The 21,064-nt window shown below is 39.2% G+C and overlaps 1 protein-coding gene across 1 annotated transcript in view; it reads left to right on the top strand.

Moving 5' to 3' along the window:
- The first annotated feature begins 2,325 nt into the window (after positions 1-2,325).
- Positions 2,326-21,064, top strand: part of LOC115225839 (retinol dehydrogenase 12) — a 69,227-nt gene continuing 50,488 nt past the window's right edge. The window contains exon 1 of the mRNA XM_029796823.2: positions 2,326-2,614. The gene's annotated coding sequence lies outside the window, so the exon portion shown is untranslated. The remainder of the gene's footprint in view (positions 2,615-21,064) is intronic.

A 21,064-nucleotide genomic window follows, 5' to 3' on the forward strand; every position in this document is an offset into this window, starting at 1 on the left:
AGTTAGATAAATAGATATATAGTTAGATAGATAGATAGACAGGCAGAGAGATAGATAGACATAGAGAGACAGACAAATAGAGATAGTGGTAGATAAAATATTTAGATAGGTAGATAGATAGACAGAAATAGACAGATATAGAGAAAGATATAGATAGATGTATTGATAGATAGATATGACAAAAAGTGGTGGACGAGGTGCAGATATTATATAGAAAGGCTTACCAAGGGAGGTATACCTAGATAGATAGATAGATAGAAAGAGGGAGAGAGAGATGAGGGAAAAGAGGAACAGTAGATAATATATAGGGGTTGAAGTAGAGAATTTAAACATAGGGGAAAGGTAGTTAGAGGGAATTAGGAAAATGAAAAGGAGAATTAGAGAAGATAAAGTGTAGAGACAGAGGGTGAGTGTGACTCGGGGTTAGAAAGATGAGGAAAAGGAGGAGAAAGAAGCACGTGAACGAGAAAGGGTTATGAAGAGATAAGCGTAGATGTTGAGAAAGTAATGGCTGTAAAAATTAGGTAAACTGGGGGAGAATGTTAAAGAAAAGAAAAGGGGTGCTGAAGAGTGATATGGAGTATGAGGGGTGCTGAGAAAGAATGTAACAGAGAAGGGGACGAAATCCCTCAAGGATTAGAGGTGTACAGAATAGTTAGTTTTAGTGAGGGAGAAGTGTTGAGGGATAAAGTAGATGGATATAGAGGGGGTGATGAGATATGTATTGGGTATAGAGAGAGTGGACGGAGAGAAGGTGTGTGTGTGTGTGTGTGTGTGTGTGTGTAAAGAGAGTGGTAGGTAGAGTAATAATTATAGAGAAAAATAGAGGAAAAAGGGGGGAATATAATAGACGGGGTGAAGGGAATCCGGGAAGCATAATATTAGATAGAAAGTGAAAATAAATAAGAGAAAAAGAGAGATAAAGAGAGAGAGAGAGAGAGAGAGAGACAGATAAATAGAAAGAAAGAGAGATAGGTAGATAGATAGAGAGATAGATAGATAGATAGATGGAAAGAGAGATAGGTTGATAGATAGATAAATAAATAGATGGATAGATAGATAATAGATAGATATAAGATAGATAGATAGATAGATAGATAGACAGATAGATAGATAGATAGATATGTAGATCTTAGATAGATAGATAGGTAGATAGATAGATAGTTAAATAGATAGATAGATAGATATAGATGGATAGATAGATAATAGATAGATATAAAGATAGATAGATAGATAGAGAGAGAAATAAAGATAATCTGACAGAAAGGTTTTTAAAAAAACAGAGGATGCATGAAATGAAAATATTATGTTAGAAGAGGGAGAGTTTAAACAAAGAGGAAGACAGCAAGAGAGTGAGTCAGAGACATTGAAGCGGGTCGGAAAAAAAAGCGAACGAGAGAGAAAGAGAGAGAGGAGCGGTAGTTATGACATCTTAGAATAGAAGAGAGAGAGAGAGATGAGAGATGAGGAAGAGGAAATTAAAGAGATAGGAAGATAGTGTGAGTGAGGATTAGAGATAGCCATAAGGGAGATGAAAAGAGGAGGATAAGTAGAGATAGATAGAGATAAAGGAAGGGAAATAGAGGATAAATATAGAGTGGGAATGAGTGATGGGATTAAAAGGAAGAGAGTAACAATGCCGGGGACGTGTTTTATAGGAATGATACGTAGGGAGAGAGAGAGATTGATAGATTAATAGATAGACGGAGTGATGGATAGATAGATAGATGGATGAAGGCGAGGGAGGGTAAGAGGAAAATAAGAGAAATACATAAAGTGAGTGGGAGTGAGTGTTGTGTTTGAAGATACATAGAGAGGAGGTATGAGTTGGAGGAGGAGGAAGGAGGGGAGAAAGGGAGATGTGTAATAGAGAGAAGAAAAAGGGATAGAGAGAGATTGTGAAAGAGGAAGAGGAGAAGGGGAGACATGTATTTAGAGAGAAAGCGATAGAGAGACAGAGAGAGAGAGAGAGAGAGTGATAAAAGAGTAAAGGGGGAAAGGGAGAAGCGGAGGCAGATATTAGATAGAGAGAAAGCGATAAAGAGAGAGAGAGAGAGAAAGATAAATATAAATATAAAAGAGAGATAGTGAAAGAAGAAAGGGGAAAAAACGGATATTAGATAGAGAGAAAGATATAGAAAGAGAAAGGGGGGAGAAGTGGATATAAGTAGAAACATATATTAGAGAGAGAGAGAGAGAGAGAGAAAGAAGTAGAGGGAGATAGGGAGACGGCGAAGAGGGAGACGGCGAAGAGGGAGAGAGAGACAGAGAGAGAAAGTAATATAAAAGAGAGAGAGGGAGAGAGCGGCTTTGACATACACTCATACTCAGCTCGAGTGAGTAAGCGGATGAGTGGAGGAGTGTAAGTTCAAGTGAGAATCAGGCCTGGGTGACATTTGAGGCAGTCGCTAGCTTTCTGTTCACATCTGACACAAAAAAAAGAAAGAAAAATTCATATTCTTTTCACAGGGTTTTTTTTTTGGATGACCAGCGGATATTAACTTTGAGATCAGTTTTTTTCCCCTTAATTTTTGCCCCCCTAATAATAATTATATATATATCCAGATAAAGATATCAATTATAGACCATCATTTAATTTCTTTCTCTCTCACAGGTAAGACAATTTCTTTCTTTTACAAAAAACTACTAAAAATTATAATTATATATAAAAAATATATATATATCCTTATATATGTGTTAATGAAATATTTAAGAAGCTAATTAATTAATTTTCCATTAATTTAAAACTGTATATATACTTCTTAAACACAAATATTTGCATATATATAATGTTAATTGGTTTTTGCAAGCACTTGCTGTTTTCACTAATTGCTTTTTAATATGAATTTCTATGTATGAAGATGTCCCCATATTTTCTATTTTTTCAGCTTCTTTTGTGTTCAACCCCTCCCCTAATGCTTCTACTGCTATATTATAGAGTGTGTGTGTATATTTTTATATACATACATATATATATATATATATATATACACACACACACACACAATTCTGTGAATCTATGTGCGTGTTTGTATATGTAAATGCATATATGAACATATAAACGCATGTCTCTGCATATTTGTGTATACATATGTGTGTATATGCATGTATGTATATGCGTGTATTTAAAGCATATATCTATGTAACTGTATATAATGCGTGTATGTGTGTGTATATTGAATATAGTATTTTATTTTTCTCGGCTCTTTTTCATTTTCATGGATTTCTCTGGATAAAACAAAATAATTAAATGCAATTATTTATTCTCTGAGCGGATAAAAATGTATAGTTATGCATGTCGTCTAATCTCTCTTTTCTGCTGTTTCTATGTGTGTGTATATAAGTATATACAAGTGTATATATATGCACATGATACATATATGATGTATATACACTAAGATGTAGATGAAATGAACGGAAGGGAAGGATGTCTTGTATCTTGTTATATATACCCCCTTGTTTTAAGAACATGACCAGAGAAAATATATCTTTGTCAGCTTTGAATAGTGTATACATGTATGTATATGCTGGAGTATATATGTGTATAGGATTGTATATATATGTCCTGTAAGCCTGGGGTGTGCATTACTGCTAAAACTATACCGGGGCCCTGAATTTTCAGGATGTAGCGTGTGTGTATGTATGTATGTATGTATGTATATATATATATATGTACATGTATGTTTGTACAGGGTGTGTATATGTAGGGTGTATAACATTATGTACAGGGCGTGTATGCTGTATATACATGCTGCATGCAGTAAGTATATTAGGGAGCGAAACCTGATATCTAAAACATTATTGTGTTAACAGAAAAAGAACTGGTTTCGAAGGAATTCTTCAAGACCCCACCCTAGAAGGGACAAATTCCAAGTACGGGAGGAATTTCAATATGTCTGTCATCAGTGCCCCCCCCCCACACCTTCCACTCTACTAATACTCCTTTTTTTTATTCCATTCATTGTTATAATTACTTTGAAAAGAAATAAAAGAATTCTCCGCAATTCTGGGAGAGATGACATTTTTTTTAAAAAGTAATAATAATTGATATCGGTTCATGTTTTGTGATTCATTTCGTTGCTACTCCGAGTTACTCGCTGTGTATGGTTCTCTTGGTGATGACAAAAGGAAGAAAAAGAAAAAAAAATGACATTTGTCGCCTGAAGAACCACGACATAGCGAAACTCCGAGTTGCAAGCTGAATGAATCATTAACTTGACTGCATGTTCAGAATACTCCTTCTCTTGCTGAACTTTTTAAACTTATGTGACTACATATATGTGTGTGTGTGTGTGTGTGTATATATATAATATATATATATAGTTGGTAGTTACTCAGAGTTCCCGCTTGGCAACGAGTTGGCAGCGAAAACAAAACTGGGTAGTGATGAAAAAAACAAACTTCTTCATCAAATATTTCGTATAGAAACGCAAATGTCTGTGTATGTGTGAGCTAATTTATGCATTGTTAATAATAATATTAGTTGTATTAATTTAAAATGTAATTAATTACGATTTATTACTACAGTCGGAATAAATTGACATGGAGCATCTAAGCTTTTGTTATGCCATTCCTTGTTCTCTGAAAACTTTAGGCATTTATCTGGGTTTAAGGAAGGATTGTAAGAAATATATGCATGTCTGTATACATACAGACACTCCCTGTGTTTGACTTGAGGCCCTTTGACATTTTAGCAAGTGCCCCATTATATATGTGTGTGTATAAAAATACATATACACACATATATATATATGTGTGTATGTGGCTGTATCTGTGTGTGTGTGTGTGGATTTCATTGTCAGTTGATTTGGAATCCAGTTAATCTTTTTCAAATGATTAATGAATGAAAATTTATATTCATTTATAGTTTAGAGTATTTAATCTCTCCTATTGAGTGAATAATTCAGAGCTGGTTGACCTGTCTTCTTCTCTCTGCCAACTACAATTTCAAAAACCTTTCTCTTTATTCCTCTCATCACCTCCATCATAAAACCAGCACATCTGTCTAGGTTCTCGAATTCATTTTCCTTCACTCAACTTCTCATGTTCTCTCATTCTACATCATGTATGTAATGGATAATAAATGAATATATTCTTCCTCCACTGACAGTTAACAATTGTTGTTTTAAACCATGCGAAACCCTAAAAGAAAGAATAAATATTTCAAGAGAGATGGGAGACATCAGAAAGATTTCAATAATTTTCATGTTTGAAATCTAAATATTTAATGTCTTACATAAATTTTATCCGGTTATATACGAATTAATTGAATCTTACAATAATGAATGATAAATGGGGGGGATGTCGAGAGAAATGATAAATTGACATAGAATTGTGTAAAAGATGTTAGCTTTATCCTTTTTTTTTTGTACCCTTATTCTTCCTCCATTATTTGTAAGATAATTTAAAACATCTTTTAAATATTTGATGACAGTCTTGAAATAAATGTCATATAGAAAGAACTTTATTAATTTAATATTTGGAAAATAATTCTTTCTCTTATCTAACAGCATTTGAAATTTTTTCCAATCATCAGAATTATAAATACAAGTGCTTGAGTAATAAAAGCTATTCACAAATAGTCTGATGTCATCCCCCCCCATTTTTTTTTTTCTTTTTAAATTACTATGATTATATATGTATATAATTGTTTCAGGATGAAGTCATGACTGGATTATATTAATTAATCTTTAATATATTTATCTATTTCCAGTTCTCTTTGAATATTGTTTTCATACTGACTGTCCTCGATATAGAAATCTAGTTGCTAGCTAGTTCGCCATCATCTTAACAGCTTTCTTCTACCAACATGGCCGTTCACAGCAGCATCCCAGCCAAACTCAACCGGCCGGTCTCTAGTTGTCTCTGCCGCTCTTTCTCAGCCATTTACTTGCTATAGCTGCTTGCTGCCCCGTTTACCCTAGTCTCTTTCTTTCACCACATAATATATTTATTTCTCCGTCTATTAGATTGTCTGTTAACCGTTAGTAAAGTGATCATTTTATGAATAAACGTCTCTAGTTTTGTTTAAATTAACAAAGAAAAAGTTTAAAGCTTTAGTGAATAAATTATGATTTAATTCTTTGAACATGTAATTGTAAACTTTTTATATTCAATCTCTTCAAAGCCCCCAAAGACTTGTCAGTTAGTTTTAATTGATAAGATACGACTGAAATCAGTCATATCTTAAAAATTTAAGATATGACTGATTTTTGAAAACCTGACATGGTGGATTTTCCGAATTGCTTTAAAATTGACTGAGAACATATTTTTAACTCTTTGCATGTAGATTTTTATCAGGGGAGGAAAAAAATAAAATACCGGAAAGTGGGGCAGATGGAATAACTGCAACGAAGTCGTATTATTTCTGTTTATCCCCTTCCATTTTTATTTTACAGCTAGCTACCCCCTTCCTCCCTTCATGTGGGTTTTCTTATTCTCTTCCATGTTATTTAAGGGTTTAATGGGAAACTGAACTAGAATTACTGTTGAACATTTAAAACAGAAAAAAACCCCAAGAAACGTTATTCTGACAGTTTAATAAAATGACTAATGCTGTTAAAACACGACCTATTAAACATTGCCGAATATTTATTCATTATATTCGTCGGTCTCTTTTCCTCCAAATAAATACAATAGAGAAACTGTTAAGTCTAGCTAGGCAGCGCCATAATGGGCGTCATATTTTCCACTTTGGAGTAATAAACTCACCAAGCCAGCCTGAAAGTGCTTTAAGCTGCAGATGCTGGTTTCTCTATTTTCCCTTGTCTTTTTAGTTTGTTACTTTACATTAAAACTTAAAATTGTCTTCAGAGATAACAGATTTACAATTAATTAGTGCTGTCTGTCTTTCTCCCTTCCTCCACCATCACTTTTACCACCAAAAAATTTTAAGAGACGGTGACTGATTTATTTTTTTTTAATCTGGGTTTTGGTGTGTGCAGGTAAAAAAAATAGAGAAAAAGCTATCATTCTCCCGTCTCTCCTTTAAAACTGTAAGGCAGTCACGCCGCCCGTCACTGATATATCATCAGTAGGGGCCATGGCCATTTTCTCTCCTTCCTCATCACCCCTCCTACCGCGCCATCTCTGACAGACAGCAGCCATTTCTTCTTTTATATCTTTTGCAAACCGAGTTTTGAAAATAAATACCCACAGCTGCTAAAAATAAAAAGAAAAGACAGTTTTTTTTGAGAGAGAAAGCCTTACAATAAACGTTTTTAGTGGCAGACTACTGCCATGTCCATTCATATTCAGATGTCATATCAAATTTAATCAAGAAATAACATGGTTTTTGTTTTTTGGTTTTATTTCTTCCTACAAGAAACAAAAGCTTTGGTTAAATATATAACAGCATAATATATTGATGGATATATATTTTTCCTACAAAAAATTATCATGTAGAGGTATAGATTAAGGAAAATACTAGCAAATAGTTGGAATTCATTATATCCACTGTGTGTGTCGGCCGCAAATTGTCCATTTTCTCTTTCCAGTTACTACAAAGCAATATGGATTTCGGAAGAGAGATATTGCGTAGTTTCTTGGAAATGCTTGGAACTGCCAACTATATATTCTCATCTTCTATTCATAATTCATATTCTTTGTATATTCTTCGAAATATTTATTGGGATATGTTTCCTGTCTTTATTTAATCTGTTAAAACAAACCATTATTGTCAATTTGAGGAATTTTTTTTTCCTTTCCATCTTTTGTCTGGATTTAAATAAAATTGGAAATATTTTGTATTTGAAAAACATTTTGCTTGTTACCCTGATCCTTTTTGAAAATATATTCTTTTACTATATAAGGCCCCCGGATTTTTTTCCTTTTTATTTATTTATTCAACACAGTATAATAACTATCGATTATATTGACCCATGTCTACCTCCACTCGGAATCGAACTCGTGAACGCAGTATGTGATACAGAATTTGCGAAATAAATTATTATAGCCAGCCTCTACATAAAACCTACATCGGTTAGTCTTTGTGCTTTGTTATTAAGATATATAAGCTTTTACAGTCTGTGACACTGATGCAGGTTCGAACCTTGTTCCCGCAGTTTTATAGCAGCCTTCTTGCAAGAGTCGCTCGACCTGCTAGAAATAGCTACCATGTTAGAAAAGGGCCAAAATGAATGTGGTCCTGGGCGCATTGTTTAAAGTAAAAAAAGATGGGATGGTCAGAATTGGCACGTCTTTAATTACGTGCCCCTACATAAAAAGTATGACATGTAAGGTGCAGGTATGGTTGTGGTTTGCTTTGTAGCTGCATAGACTCGGGTTCGATCCCGCTGCGTAGCACCTTCGGCAAGTGCTTGTTCTACTCTATCCCCGAACCGCCCAGTGCCTTTTGAGTGAATTTGATAGACGGAAACTATGGAGAAGCCCGCCGTGTATAATGTCTTTGTGTTTGTCCCTCCCCTACTACTTGGCAACCAGTGTTGGTTTGTTTACGTCCCCGTAACTTAGAGATTTGGCAAAACATGATATAATTAGTACCAGACTGTCGGTTCTTAGGATTAGAAATCCTTCAGTGCTGCTACAGTATGGCCGTAATCAAATGAACTGAAACACGTGAAATAGGCGTGGCTGTGTGGTAAGCAGCTTGCTTCCCAACCAGATTGTTCCGGGTTCACTCCCACACATCTTGGGCGAGTGTCTTCTATAGCCTCGGGCCGACCAAAACCTTGTTAGTGGATATGGTTGACGGAAACTGAAAGAAGCCCGTCGTGTCTGTGCCTGTGTTGGTATGTTTACGTCCCCCGTAACTTAGCGGTTCGGCGAAAGACACCGATAAAATAAGTACGAGGGATCATGTCATTCGATCAAGAATTCTTCAAGGCGGTGCCCCAGCATGGCCGCAGTTTAATAACTGAAACAAGTAAAAGATATTGTCCTGTATTTGTCTGCGACTGTTGTAACCAGACTTTGGCCGAACTCGACTCGTCTGTTGGGCAGGAAGAACTCCTTTTCCGGAATTGCGACGTTTCGAAATGAAGGGTTGGAACGTCAAAATGGTGGACCAGGACTGTCCGTTCGACTGGAAGAATCCTACCTTCGAAATTGTACGGCATCTCTTAGCAACAGCATCGGTTAAATTTTCTCATCCACGCCCTCCTCCCGGCCATTTTTTTCCTCTGCTGTAGTTCTGTAGTTTTTATGCTTCGTAGAAGTAAAATCGGTCTTTGTCTACCTACAACTGGGAGTTGTCAAGTACCTTTAATGACGGCTTCCAACTTTGGGGCAAGACTATAACGAAAATGGTGTTGCCAGTTAAACTCCCATGGGTGGTAAAGAATACGCAGGCCACCCGCTTTCGGTTTAAGAAAAACCCTAACCCCCAAAACCGCGTGTGCGTATTCTTTACCTTAGCTTAAACTCCCCGGGGAACCTAGTACTCATGTCAGTCATGGGGGACCTAGTACTCATGTCAGTCACGGGCAACCTGCAGCTCGCGTGAGTTCCTGAATGGCAAGCTTAACTAAAAAAAATTGCCTTAGAATTGTGGCCCGCCTGATGATAGGGGCATTCCTTCGGTACTGGTACATGACGTCATTCACCCACGCAACATTCCTTCATGACATAGAGATACTCGGCTGCAAAAGAATGAATGACATCGCTGTCTCATACCGACACTCTGTAGACCAGTAGCGAAAGATCGCCGAGATCTGTCTCTTTGCGGCCCGCTTGCAGTCGCTCGACTTGGCTAGAAACTACCAAATTTGTCCCAATTTATAAAAAAAGGAACACATTGGACAATGATTCCTAGATATATATGTCCAGAAAAGGGAAAAGACGAAGTGGTCGTTGGCTAGAGTCTTCGATCAGAAGATTATATCATGGCTGACCTGGGACTGAACCTTACTCGTCAGTTTTATCGAAACGATAGGTCGGGTGTGAAAATAGTGGCTGTGTGGTAAGAAGTTTGGGTCCCAACCACATGGTTCTCGGTTCAGTCCCACTTCGTGGCGACTTGGACTGTCTTCATATTTCCTCGGGTTGACTAAAATCTTGAGTAGATTTGGTAGACGGAAACTGAAAGAAGCCCGTCGTGTGTAATATATGCGTGTTTACGTCCCTGTAACTTAGCTGTTCGGCACAAGAAACTGATAGAATAAGTACCTGGCTAAAAAATAAATGAATATTCGAATTCCTCAATGTGGTGGCCCAGCATGGCTGCAGTTTAATGAATGAAACAAGGTTTGAACTCATAAACTTGTGGGACAACCGAAAATTAGTCAAGTGTGGGATGTGTTTAACTAAAATCTCATTGCAGTTAAATATTGTTTTTGGAAATGACAATAAGAACTGGAATTTTTTTTAGCGCAAGCGAATGCCAAGACCCAGTGTTCGGCCACGGGTTTATTGACAGCCGCAATTATTTCTTCTAGAAGCACGACTGTAAGTTTCTGTGGGTGTGGCACTTTACATGACTGACCGACTCGAGTTTGTTGTATGGCGAGGGATAATCTGTAGAATTGTTCTATATTTTTTAATCATTTTAAAGTTAATACAAATAAAAGCAGTGAGCTGGCAGAAACGTTAACACGCCGGACAAAATGCTTAGCGACATTTCGTCCGTCTTTGTTCCGAGTTTCCCCTGAAACAGCTGGCCTTCTGCCAAAATTTAAGCCAATATTCTTAGCTGGCAGAATTGTTAGCACGCCGGGCAAAAATGCTTTGTAGCATTTGACCGTCTTTATGTCCCGAGTTCAAATTCCGCCGATGTCGACTTTGCCTTACATCCTTTCAGGGTCGATAAAATAAGTACCAGTTAAGCACTGGGGTCGATGTAATCGAATTAAACCCCTTTCTCCAAAATTGCCGGCCTTGTCCCAAAATTTAAACCAATAAAGTATCAGTTGTGTACTGGGGGGGTCGATGTAATCAATCTACTTCTTCCTTCTTCCTGAAATTGCTGGCCTCGTGCCAGAATTAAAAGCAGCTCCAACTTTCCAGGCATTGATGGTCCAGAACCTCTCCTAATTCCTACGATTACAAGCAGGAACTTGAAATTCCCGCGGCCACCAGATAAATCCAGTGCAATATTAAACCTGTATCCTAAATTTACAAATACCTGAATTTCATAATTTAGTATTTAAATTAGTGAACCGTTGCTGGTTCGAAAAATCAGTAATCCGGAATGGCTTTGGAATCACAGGTTCCGAAGGATCGATGTACCTGTGATCTTTCCGTTCGCCACAAGAATATTTTAGCCTTGGGAGTTTTTTACATTTTGAACTCATGACAAAGTGGTTAGGACCCTTTCTTGTTATACACGCATGGGTAATTTGTTTAGGGATCAAATGTGTTTGCTATAGAGCCTGTGAAGGCGCGTGGCTTAGTGGTTAGGGCATTCGGCTCCCGATTGTAAGGTCGTGAGTTCGATTCCCGGCAACGCGTTGTGTCCTTGAGCAAGACACTTTATTCCACGTTTGTTCCAGTCCACTCAGCTGGCAAAAATGAGTTGTACCTGTATTTCAAAGGGCCAGCCTTGTCACACTCTGTGTCACACTGAATCTCCCCGAGAACTACGTTAAGGGTGCACGTGTCTGTGGAGTACTCAGCCACTTACACGTTAATTTCACGAGCAGGCTGTTCCGTTGATTGTATCAGCTGGGACCCTCGTCGTAACCGACGGAGTACTCCTATATGGCATGTACAGGTGGCACGGGATACCACAGGTCAGTGATCGCAGAGCGACGGTGAAATGAAGTGTATTGCTCAAGAACATAACCCACCGTTTGGTCTGAGAATCGAAGCCATGATCTTAGAATTGGTCAAGCCATGACACTTCATTTGAAGAAGCCTGGCCGGTTACCGGTACCAGCCGATTAATTCGCCACAGTATTTGGTACTTAGCGACGAGGAGGGGAAAGCATAGGGTAATAATATCTCCAGGAAGGGGTTTAGTCGGTTAAGATCGACTCCTAACGGTCTGAGTTCAAATTCCGACGGGGTCACCTTTACTTTTTATCCTTTCGGGGGCCACCTCGTTGTACATGAGTGGAACTGTATTTTATCGACATTGGCAGAATTTGACCATAATTGCTATTATTATTACTAATACTACTGATTAATATCGAGTCTTGGATTGCTTCTGGTTTTAAACCATTATTAAGCGATTGAGCAATTCTAGGAAACCGACAGGACGAACCACTTAGCGGTCGCCCGACTTGCTAGAAATCGCAGCAAAATCTTACCTTCAAATCACACTCTAGTTTTCTTTGAATGTTTAAAAAAAATATTTTTTGGAGTTACATTAAATGTAATTAGTTTACTGGTTGACAAGAGATGGTCGTGGTTGGAACACATTTCCTCATAGGCTGTGTGTAATAAATATGTATGTAATTTATCCAATCTCATCGTTTGACAACCGGTGTTACTTTATTTACATCCCCATAATGTAGCGGTTCGGCAAACTTAGCCGATAAAGCACTGGGGTCGATTTGTTCTGCCAGACCCTTCATAGCGGTGCTCCAGCTTGGTCGAATGCATGTCCGTTGCTATTTGGATTTCACTACTAACCATGGAAGTTAAATTCTCATCGTTTACTTGGCTTCGGTCATGTTGACTGCAGCCATGCTGGGGCATCGCATGGAACGGCTTTTGCTATACGATTCGACATCAGTACTTGGTCTTTTTACGGGGACGTAAACAAACCAACGTGGAGGCGCAATGGCCCAGTGGTTAGGGCAGCGGACTCGCGGTCGGAGGATCGCGGTTTCGATTCCCAGACCGGGCGTTGTGTGTGTTTATTGAGTGAAAACACCTAAAGAGCTCCACGAAGCTCCGGCAGTGGGGTGGTGGCAACCCCTATTGTACTCTTTTGCCCTAACTTTCTCTCACTCTCTCTTCCTGTTTCTTAAGTAACGCTGCGATGGGCTGGCGTCCGTCCAGCTGGGGTGGGGGTCACATACGCCACGGAAACCGGGAAACCGGGTCTATGAGCCTGGCTAGGCTTGAAAAGGGGCGCATAAAAAAAGCAAAAACAAACCAACACCGGTTGTGAATTGGTGGGTCACACCACCACACACTCTTAGCATTGGTCGGCCCGGGTCTATAAAAAATTCCCAACGTGCCCGCGCAGTGTAGTATTGAACTCTGAACCATGTGTTTCAGGAGCAAACTTCTAACCACCGCATATTTGTGGCTGCTTATAAGACAAGACATACCTGACACGTGTGACTTATATCGAAAATCGTAAAATTTCCTAATCTTGGCCAGAAAAAAAAGATTCCACCTAACTTTTTAATGTGTTTTTCGGTCAGCTTAACACTAAACAGCTTCACTGAATTTATTTTTACGATGCCAGACTGCTACAGTTGAAGGAATGGAGTTGGTGGAGATGGCCAACCGTCGCTGATTTCGGGTTAGACACGTGCGACTTGCAAAACTTAGGTCTTCTCAAGACACTGTCTGTCTTTACGTTCTGTGTTCAAATTCCGCCGAGGTCGACTTTGCCTTTTATCCTTTCGGGGTCGATTAAATAAGTACAAGTTATGCACTGGGGTCGATATAATCGGATTTAATCCATTTCTGTCCTTGTTTGTCCCCTCTATGTTTAGCCCCTTGTGGGTAGTAAAGAAATAGGTATTTCGTCTGTCGCTACGTTCTGAGTTCAAATTCCGCCGAGGTCAACTTTTGCCTTTCGTCCTTTCGGGGTTGATTAAATAAGTACCAGTTATTCACTGGGGTCGATATTATCGGATTTAATCCCTTTGTCCTTGTTTGTCCCCTCTGTGTTTAGCCCCTTGTGGGTAGTAAAGAAATAGGGATTTCGTCTACCGTTACGTTTTGAGTTCAAATTCCGGCGAGGTCGACTTTGCCTTTCATCCTTTCATAATCAATAAATTAAATACCAGTTACGCACCGGGGTCGATGTAATCGACTTAATCCCTTTCTCTGTCCTTGTTTGTCCCCTCTGTGCTTAGCCCCTTGTGGGCAATAAACAAACAAATATTTTCTACTCTTTCTCTTCGTTATTTTCTCTCTCGTTCCTTCCACCGAACTCGCGTTGGTTCTTTTATCTCTTAACTGGTTTCAGTCATTGGTCCAGAGCCATGCTGGAGCACTGCCTTGACGGCGTTTACGGTCACTTCTGTCGCACCGTTTACGTTATAAGGGCGTAAACCAACCAGCATCGGTTGTCAAGCAGTTGGACGCGCGTGCGCGCATTGGCATACGTCGTTTTTCTTCCGTTATAACAATTCCCGCTCTTTTTAAAGGAATAAATATAACGTATATTTTCATGTGTTGTAGTAGTAGTAGTAGTAGTAGTAGTAGTAGTGGTTGTTCACAAAATTTACTAATTAGAAAGTTTCACTTAATTTTCTATTACTAAACCTTGATAACGTACTTCCACATGGTTCCGGGTTCAGTCCCACTGCGTGGCACCGTGGATAAGTGTCATATATATATATATATATATACATATATATATGTGTATGTTTGTGTTTCTGTGTTTGTCCCCCCACCACCACCATCGCTTGACAACCGATGTTGGTGTGTTTACGTCTCCGAAACTTAGCGGTTCGGCAAAAGTAACTGGTCGAATAAGTAACTAGGCTTACAAAGAATAAATCGATTTGTTCGACTGAAGGCGGTGCTCCAGCATGGCTGAATCAAACGAAAGAATGGAATTCATTCGTGAAAATCGTTCAGCCTACGGTCAGCTTGACTCAGGCAACTCGTGATCTCAGTGACGCTCCAGTTGTGACCATTCCTATATTTTAAGAATCTCCAACGTCTATCCTTCATTCCCCCCCCCCCTTTGTCTTTTTAAAGGCGGATATGATTCAGGGAAAATTTTGGCTGCTATTTCTAGCGGGTTGAGTAATGGACGATAACAGATAATGGCAAGCTCCAGATAATCCAAGACTTCAATGTAGTTTCAAACCCATGTGGAAGCAGTCGTATTTCATGCCACCGATGGTCTTGGGAAAGGCATGAATGTCTCATAGTCGTCTTTTTATAACGTCTGTACTTATGGAACTTTAGAAGGGAGGGAGGACTCGTAGATTCATTGGACAGTCAAGCGAAATGTCTTTTTTGTGGCCCTAACTGTTCAGGGTTCGAATTCTGTCACGTTCATCTTCATTTTAGCCATCAAGGGTCCATAAAGCTCATCGATGTAATTAACTACCTCCATTTCACTATTAATTGGTGGCTTTGTGCCTATGTTAGAGAATTTATCAAGATCTCTTTCTACTTCATTGGACTGCACATGTGGAAGAAAATTAGTTGAACAAATTGACCCCAGTAACAGTTTTTTTTTTTTACAGGGATGTACAAACCCCGATACAATCTATACACGATGGACTTCTTTCAGTTTAAATTTACCAAATCCACTCTCCTGGTTTTGGTTGGCCCTGGGTTATGAAGTGGAACTGAACTCAGATCTATGGGGTTGGTCCTTGCAGCCATAACTAAGAACTTTTTTTTAAATGATTTTTAAATTTCTTAAAGTCAACTTTACCTATCATTTTATCAAGGGGGTTGGCATGGGAGGGAGTAAATAAGTGCCAAACACTCTGGATTTTCAGTTGCTCCCCCTCCCAACTAAAATAACTCGCCGTCCTCACACAGTTCACCTAGGAATACATTTAGCATGGGCTTTACATAGACAATAGGGCAAGTTGAAGATTTGGCTGCTGTTTCTAGCAGGCCAACTGACCTCATAGAGGCTGGCTCCCTTATTGGCATGTGTGAGATAAAATGACCCGGAAGATAAACTAGTGAATGATCTGTTCATCAGTTGCTGGTTCAAGCCTGTTGCAAGGTCCCTTTTTTTTTTTTTTTTTTTAAGAGCCAAACTCTTCGGGCAGAACATTTAGTATCAACTCCATTATTGTACTTCATCTGGCTGTTGTATTTGGGAACAGGGGACCGATCTGGGCACATTAAACTTGAATCTTATCTAAGATGAGGACATTAGCTGCTCTTTGAAAATTGAACACTAGTTTCTTAGAATTCAGTAGGATAGCCACCATGTGGTTGTTGGTGCTAGAAATAGCAACCACGTTGTTGCCAGTGCTGCTGGACGGCTCCCATGCAGGTAGCACACAAACACCTTTTGAGTGTGGTCGTTGCCAGAACCACCTGACTGGCCCTCGTGCCGATGGCATGTAAAGAGCACCCACTATACTCTCGGAGTGGTTGGCATTAGGAAGGACATCAAGCTGTAGAAACTCTGCCAGATCAAGATTAGAGTCTGGTGCAGCCTTCTGGTTCACCAGTCCTCAGTCAACTGTACAACCCATGGAAAGCGGATGTTAAACGATGATGATGTCCCTTAAATCATAAAAAAAAAATGAAGTTACCTTTTGTGAGTCATGCCATTTCATAAGTTTCATGGCGTATAGATTCTTCACCTGGATGGGACACCTGTCTGTTGCTAGGTTACTCGTTTTTGTCACCTGAGTGGACTAGAGTAACATGAAATGAAATGTTTTGCTCAGGAACACAACACATTGCCTGGTCCAAGAATCGAAACCACAATCTTTAGGATCACAACCACTAAGTCACATGTCTCCCTTAAATCATACTCTATCCTAAAAAATAACCCCCCCCCCCCCCCCAAAAAAAAATTATACAAAATGGTCATGCCTTTGATGATAGGGTCTGCTTGATCAAGGCTAACTAACTTAAAGTGGGTCCCTTCGAGTCAGTTTGGAAGGGTTAATTACAGGATCACTTGTCTTTTTAATTGCTTCAGTCATTGGACTGCGGCCATGTTGGAGTACTGCCTTGAAGAAATTTTAACCAAATAAATCAACCCCAGTATTTTTTTTTAAATAAGTTTTGTAGTTATTGATTGATTTTGCTGAACTGCTAAGTTGTGAGGGGCGTAAATACACCAATTCTGGTTGTGAAGCAGTGGTGGGGACACACAGACAAAACGCACACACACCCACATTTATATATACAGTGGTCTTTATTTCTGTCTATAGTAGAAGATACTTGCCTGAAGTGCCATGCAGTGGGATTGAACCCAGAACTATGTGGTTGAGAAGTCAGTTTCTTACCATTGCCAATTTAGAATTCACTTGCCATTGTTTAGTTACACCTCTGCAGTTTCCTCACCATTTCAACGTCCACTTTCCGATGCTTGCATGGGTCAGATGGAATTTGTAAAGGTAGAGACCGTTCCTATCACTAGCCCTCACCTGTTTCCAAGCAAGCTAATAATTCCTTGTGACCAGATATGTTCTCAGAATATTGGAAAAGAGTTCAAATTCTGCCGAGGTCGACTTTGCCTTTCATCCTTTCAGGGTCGATTAAATAAGTACCAGTTACACACTGGTGTTGATGTAATTGACTTAATCCCCTTGTCTGTCCTTGTTTGTCCTCTCTGTGTTTAGCCCCTTGTGGGTAGTAAAGAAATAGGCATTTCGTCTGCCGTTACGTTCTGGGTTCAAATTCTGCCGAGGTCGACTTTGCCTTTCATCCTTTCGGGGTCGATTAAATAAGTACTAGTTAATCACTGGGGTCGATGTAATCAACTTAATCCCATTGTCTGTCCTTGTTGGTCCCCTCTGTGTTTAGCCCCTTGGGGCCAATGAATAAATATTGGAAATGAGGTTGACTTTGCCTTTGGTCCTTTCGGGGTTAAGTACCAGTTACGCACTGGGGTCGATGTAATCAACTTAATCCTCTTGTCTGTCCTTGTTTGTCCCCTCTGCGTTTAGCCCCTTGTGGGTAGTAAAGAAATAGGTATTTCGTCTGCTGCTACATTCCGAGTTCAAATTCCGCCGAGGTTGACTTTGCCTTTCATCCTTTCGGGGTCGATTAAATAAGTACCAGTTAATCACTGGGCTCGATGTAATCAACTTAATCTCTTTGTCTGTCCTTGTTTGTCCCCTCTGTTTAACCCACTGGGGGCAATAAATAAATATTGGAAATGAATGACATAGCTTGTACCACGTTGAAGAGTAGGAAGTGACAACACTTGAACTCAAGTGTATGCACTTAGAACCAAGTGTAAACACAATGATAGGATGATGGCCTCATTTTGTCAGATGAATAGCCGTCTCATGTTAGTGTGATGTCCGTAGGTCATCGGATTTAGGTGACAAAAACATTTAATCCCTCTCTTGGTCACAATAGAATGTTCTACTGTCAACCATTGCAAGATGACTGCTATTACATTGACCGATAGTTTTGTGTTGGAGTATCTTTCTTCTAGAAGAGCTACTTTCACGGGTTTTTCCAACATAAGTGGAACCCCTGGGAAATCTTTTACCCAGCAGCACAGGCGTGGATGTGTGATCAGAAGCTTGCTTTTCAAACCACATGGTTCCAGGTTCAGTCCCACTGCGTGCCACCTTGGGCAAGTGTCTTCTGCTATAGCCTCGGGCCGACCAAAGCCTTGAGTAGATTTGGTAGATGGAAATTAAAGGGTGGGTGTGTGTGTGTGTGTGTACGTAATGTCGGTCTGTCCCCCACCATCACTTGACAACCGGTGTTGGTGTGTTTACATCCTTGTAACTTAGCGGTTCAGCAAAAGGGTCTGATAGAATAAGTACTAGGCTTTAAAAAGAAAATATTCTGGGGTCAATTTGTTTGACATGGCCACAATCGACTGGAACGATTAAAAGATAGATGGGGCTCTGACAGGTACTACTATTCCAGGTCTGAACAGATCTGGAGATAATGGTAATTAAGGGGTGACTTAATACTTTGTCTCAACTCCAGAACTTACCTCTGGATAACTGAGGGTTGGCAACAGGAAGGGCATCCAGCTGTAGAAAATCTCCCTTAGCAAATTCTGTCTGACTTGTGCAAGCATGGATTCATTGATGTTGAAACAAGGTTTTCACTGCCCTGTCAAATGTACCCTGGGTATTCGCAGTCTTTTATTTGCCTATTCTGTATTTTCTTTTTTATTTAAAGTAGTTTATATCAGGTGAAACATACCCATTTCTTTATTACCCACAAGGGGCTAAACACAGAGGGGACAAACAAGAACAGACATAGGTATTAAGTCGATTACATCGACCCCAGTGCGAAAGGATGAAAGGCAAAGTCGACCTCGGCGGAATTTGAACTCACAACGTAACGGCAGCCGAAATACGGCTACGCATTTCGCACGACGTGCTAACGGTTCTGCCAGCTCGCCAGCAACTGTTGTTTTTGTTGGGCTTAGTTGTAAGCCCAACATATTTCTGTGCATATTTTTGGATCATTCTGAAAAGACCTTTCTTCAGATCCTTTCGGTTTTCAATTATCATATTCTAGTTATCTTCTATTACCGTTATTATTTGTTGAGGTAGACACTGTTCCTATCACTAGCCCTTACCTATTTCCAAGCAAGCTAATATTTCCTCGTGACCAGACATGTTTTCATAGAATATTGGAAAAGAGTTCAAATTCTGCCGAGGTTGACTTTGCCTTACATCCTTTCGGGGTCGATTAAATAAGTACCAGTTACGCACTGAGGTCGATATAATCGACTTAATCCGTTTGTCTGTCCTTGTTTGGCCCCTTGTGGGTAGTAAAGAAACGGGTATTTCGTCTGCCGCTACGTTCTGAGTTCAAATTCCGCCGAGGTCGACTTTGCCTTTCATCCTTTCGGGGGTCGATTAAATAAGTACCAGTTACGCACTGGGGGTTGATGTAATCAACTTAATCCCCTTATCTGTCCTCGTTTGTCTCCTCTGTTTAGCCCCTTGGGGCCAATAAATAAATAAATGTTGGAAATGAATGACATGGCAGCAAGCTTAGCAGAATTGTTAGCATATTCAACAAAATCCTTTGTGGCGTCTCGTCTGATTTTATTTTCCAAGTTCAAATTCTGCTGAGGTCAACTTTGCCTTTCATTCTTTTCAGGGGTTGGTGAAAATAAGTACCAGTTGAGCACTTGGATCGATGTAATCAATTAGCCCCCTTCTCCAAAATTTCAGGTTTTGGGCTTACAGTAGAAAGGGTTATTGGACAAAAATGCTTAGCGGCATTTCGCCCATCTTTACATTTTGATTTCAAATTCCTCTTAAGTCAACTTTGCTTTTCATCTTTTTAGGGGTCACTGAAATAAGTGCCAATTGAGCGTCAGGGTTGATGTTATTTTTTTGAAATTTCTGTGAAATTTATTTTTTTGTAAATTTTGTGAACTTCAATTGTAATTTTGTAAAATTCAGTTGTAATCTTTGAGAAAACCAATTAAGGGAAAAGACTAACAAAATGTAACCACTCCACTTCGGGGGGTCGAGTGGGCATTGCGCCTCATAATATCTTAACATAATTCATTCTTTTTTTAATTTCTTCGTCTTTATTCATCCTCTTTTGTTATTTTATGTTCCCCGATTCTACCTTGGGCAAAATATTGCAACAGTGGAATAATAATAATAATAATAATAATGATAATAATAATAATGATACCTAGAGTTTCTCTGCCCTAGGTGTAGGGAAAATACTCAGTGAGAAACAGTAAAAATTTGACGAAAGGAAAAAATAGTAATAATAATAATGGTTTCAAATTTTGGCACAAGGCCAGCAGTTTCAGGAGAGGGGTTAAATTGATTTCAAATTCCTCTTACGTTGACTTTGCTTTTCATCCTTTTGCGGGAGTCAATGAAATAAGGGCCAATTTGAGATTCGGGGTTGTTATGTTTTTGAAATTTCTGTGTATAGTCCTTTATGGATAATAGATAAACCCAGAGTTGATGTAATGGACTGCCACCCCCTCCAAAATATTAGGCCTTCTTCCTACCAATAACTAAGCAGAACTGGTAGCATGTTGTACGGTATTTTCCTCTGGCATTTTGTGTTGAATTCAAATCTTTTGGGACCAAATTTACCTTTTTTGTCCTTCTGGAGTCAGCAAAATAAAATACCAGTTATATCTTAGTGTTTATGCCATCCACTAAGTCCTGTCACAAATTTCTGCTTTTGTGCATAAAATTAGAAAATATTGACTTGAGATTGGTCTTATTCCTGGTAGAATTTATCTGGGTTGTGGGTTACCACCTGTAACCTGAGGTATCCACATGATTTCAAAAAGCCTTCAAGTGCTCAAAACCCTTGTGTTGATCTTTCTTATTCTTAAGAGGCAAACTTTCTG

Source organism: Octopus sinensis, linkage group LG28 (genome assembly GCF_006345805.1).
Source record: "Octopus sinensis linkage group LG28, ASM634580v1, whole genome shotgun sequence".
Lineage (NCBI taxonomy): Eukaryota > Metazoa > Mollusca > Cephalopoda > Octopoda > Octopodidae > Octopus > Octopus sinensis.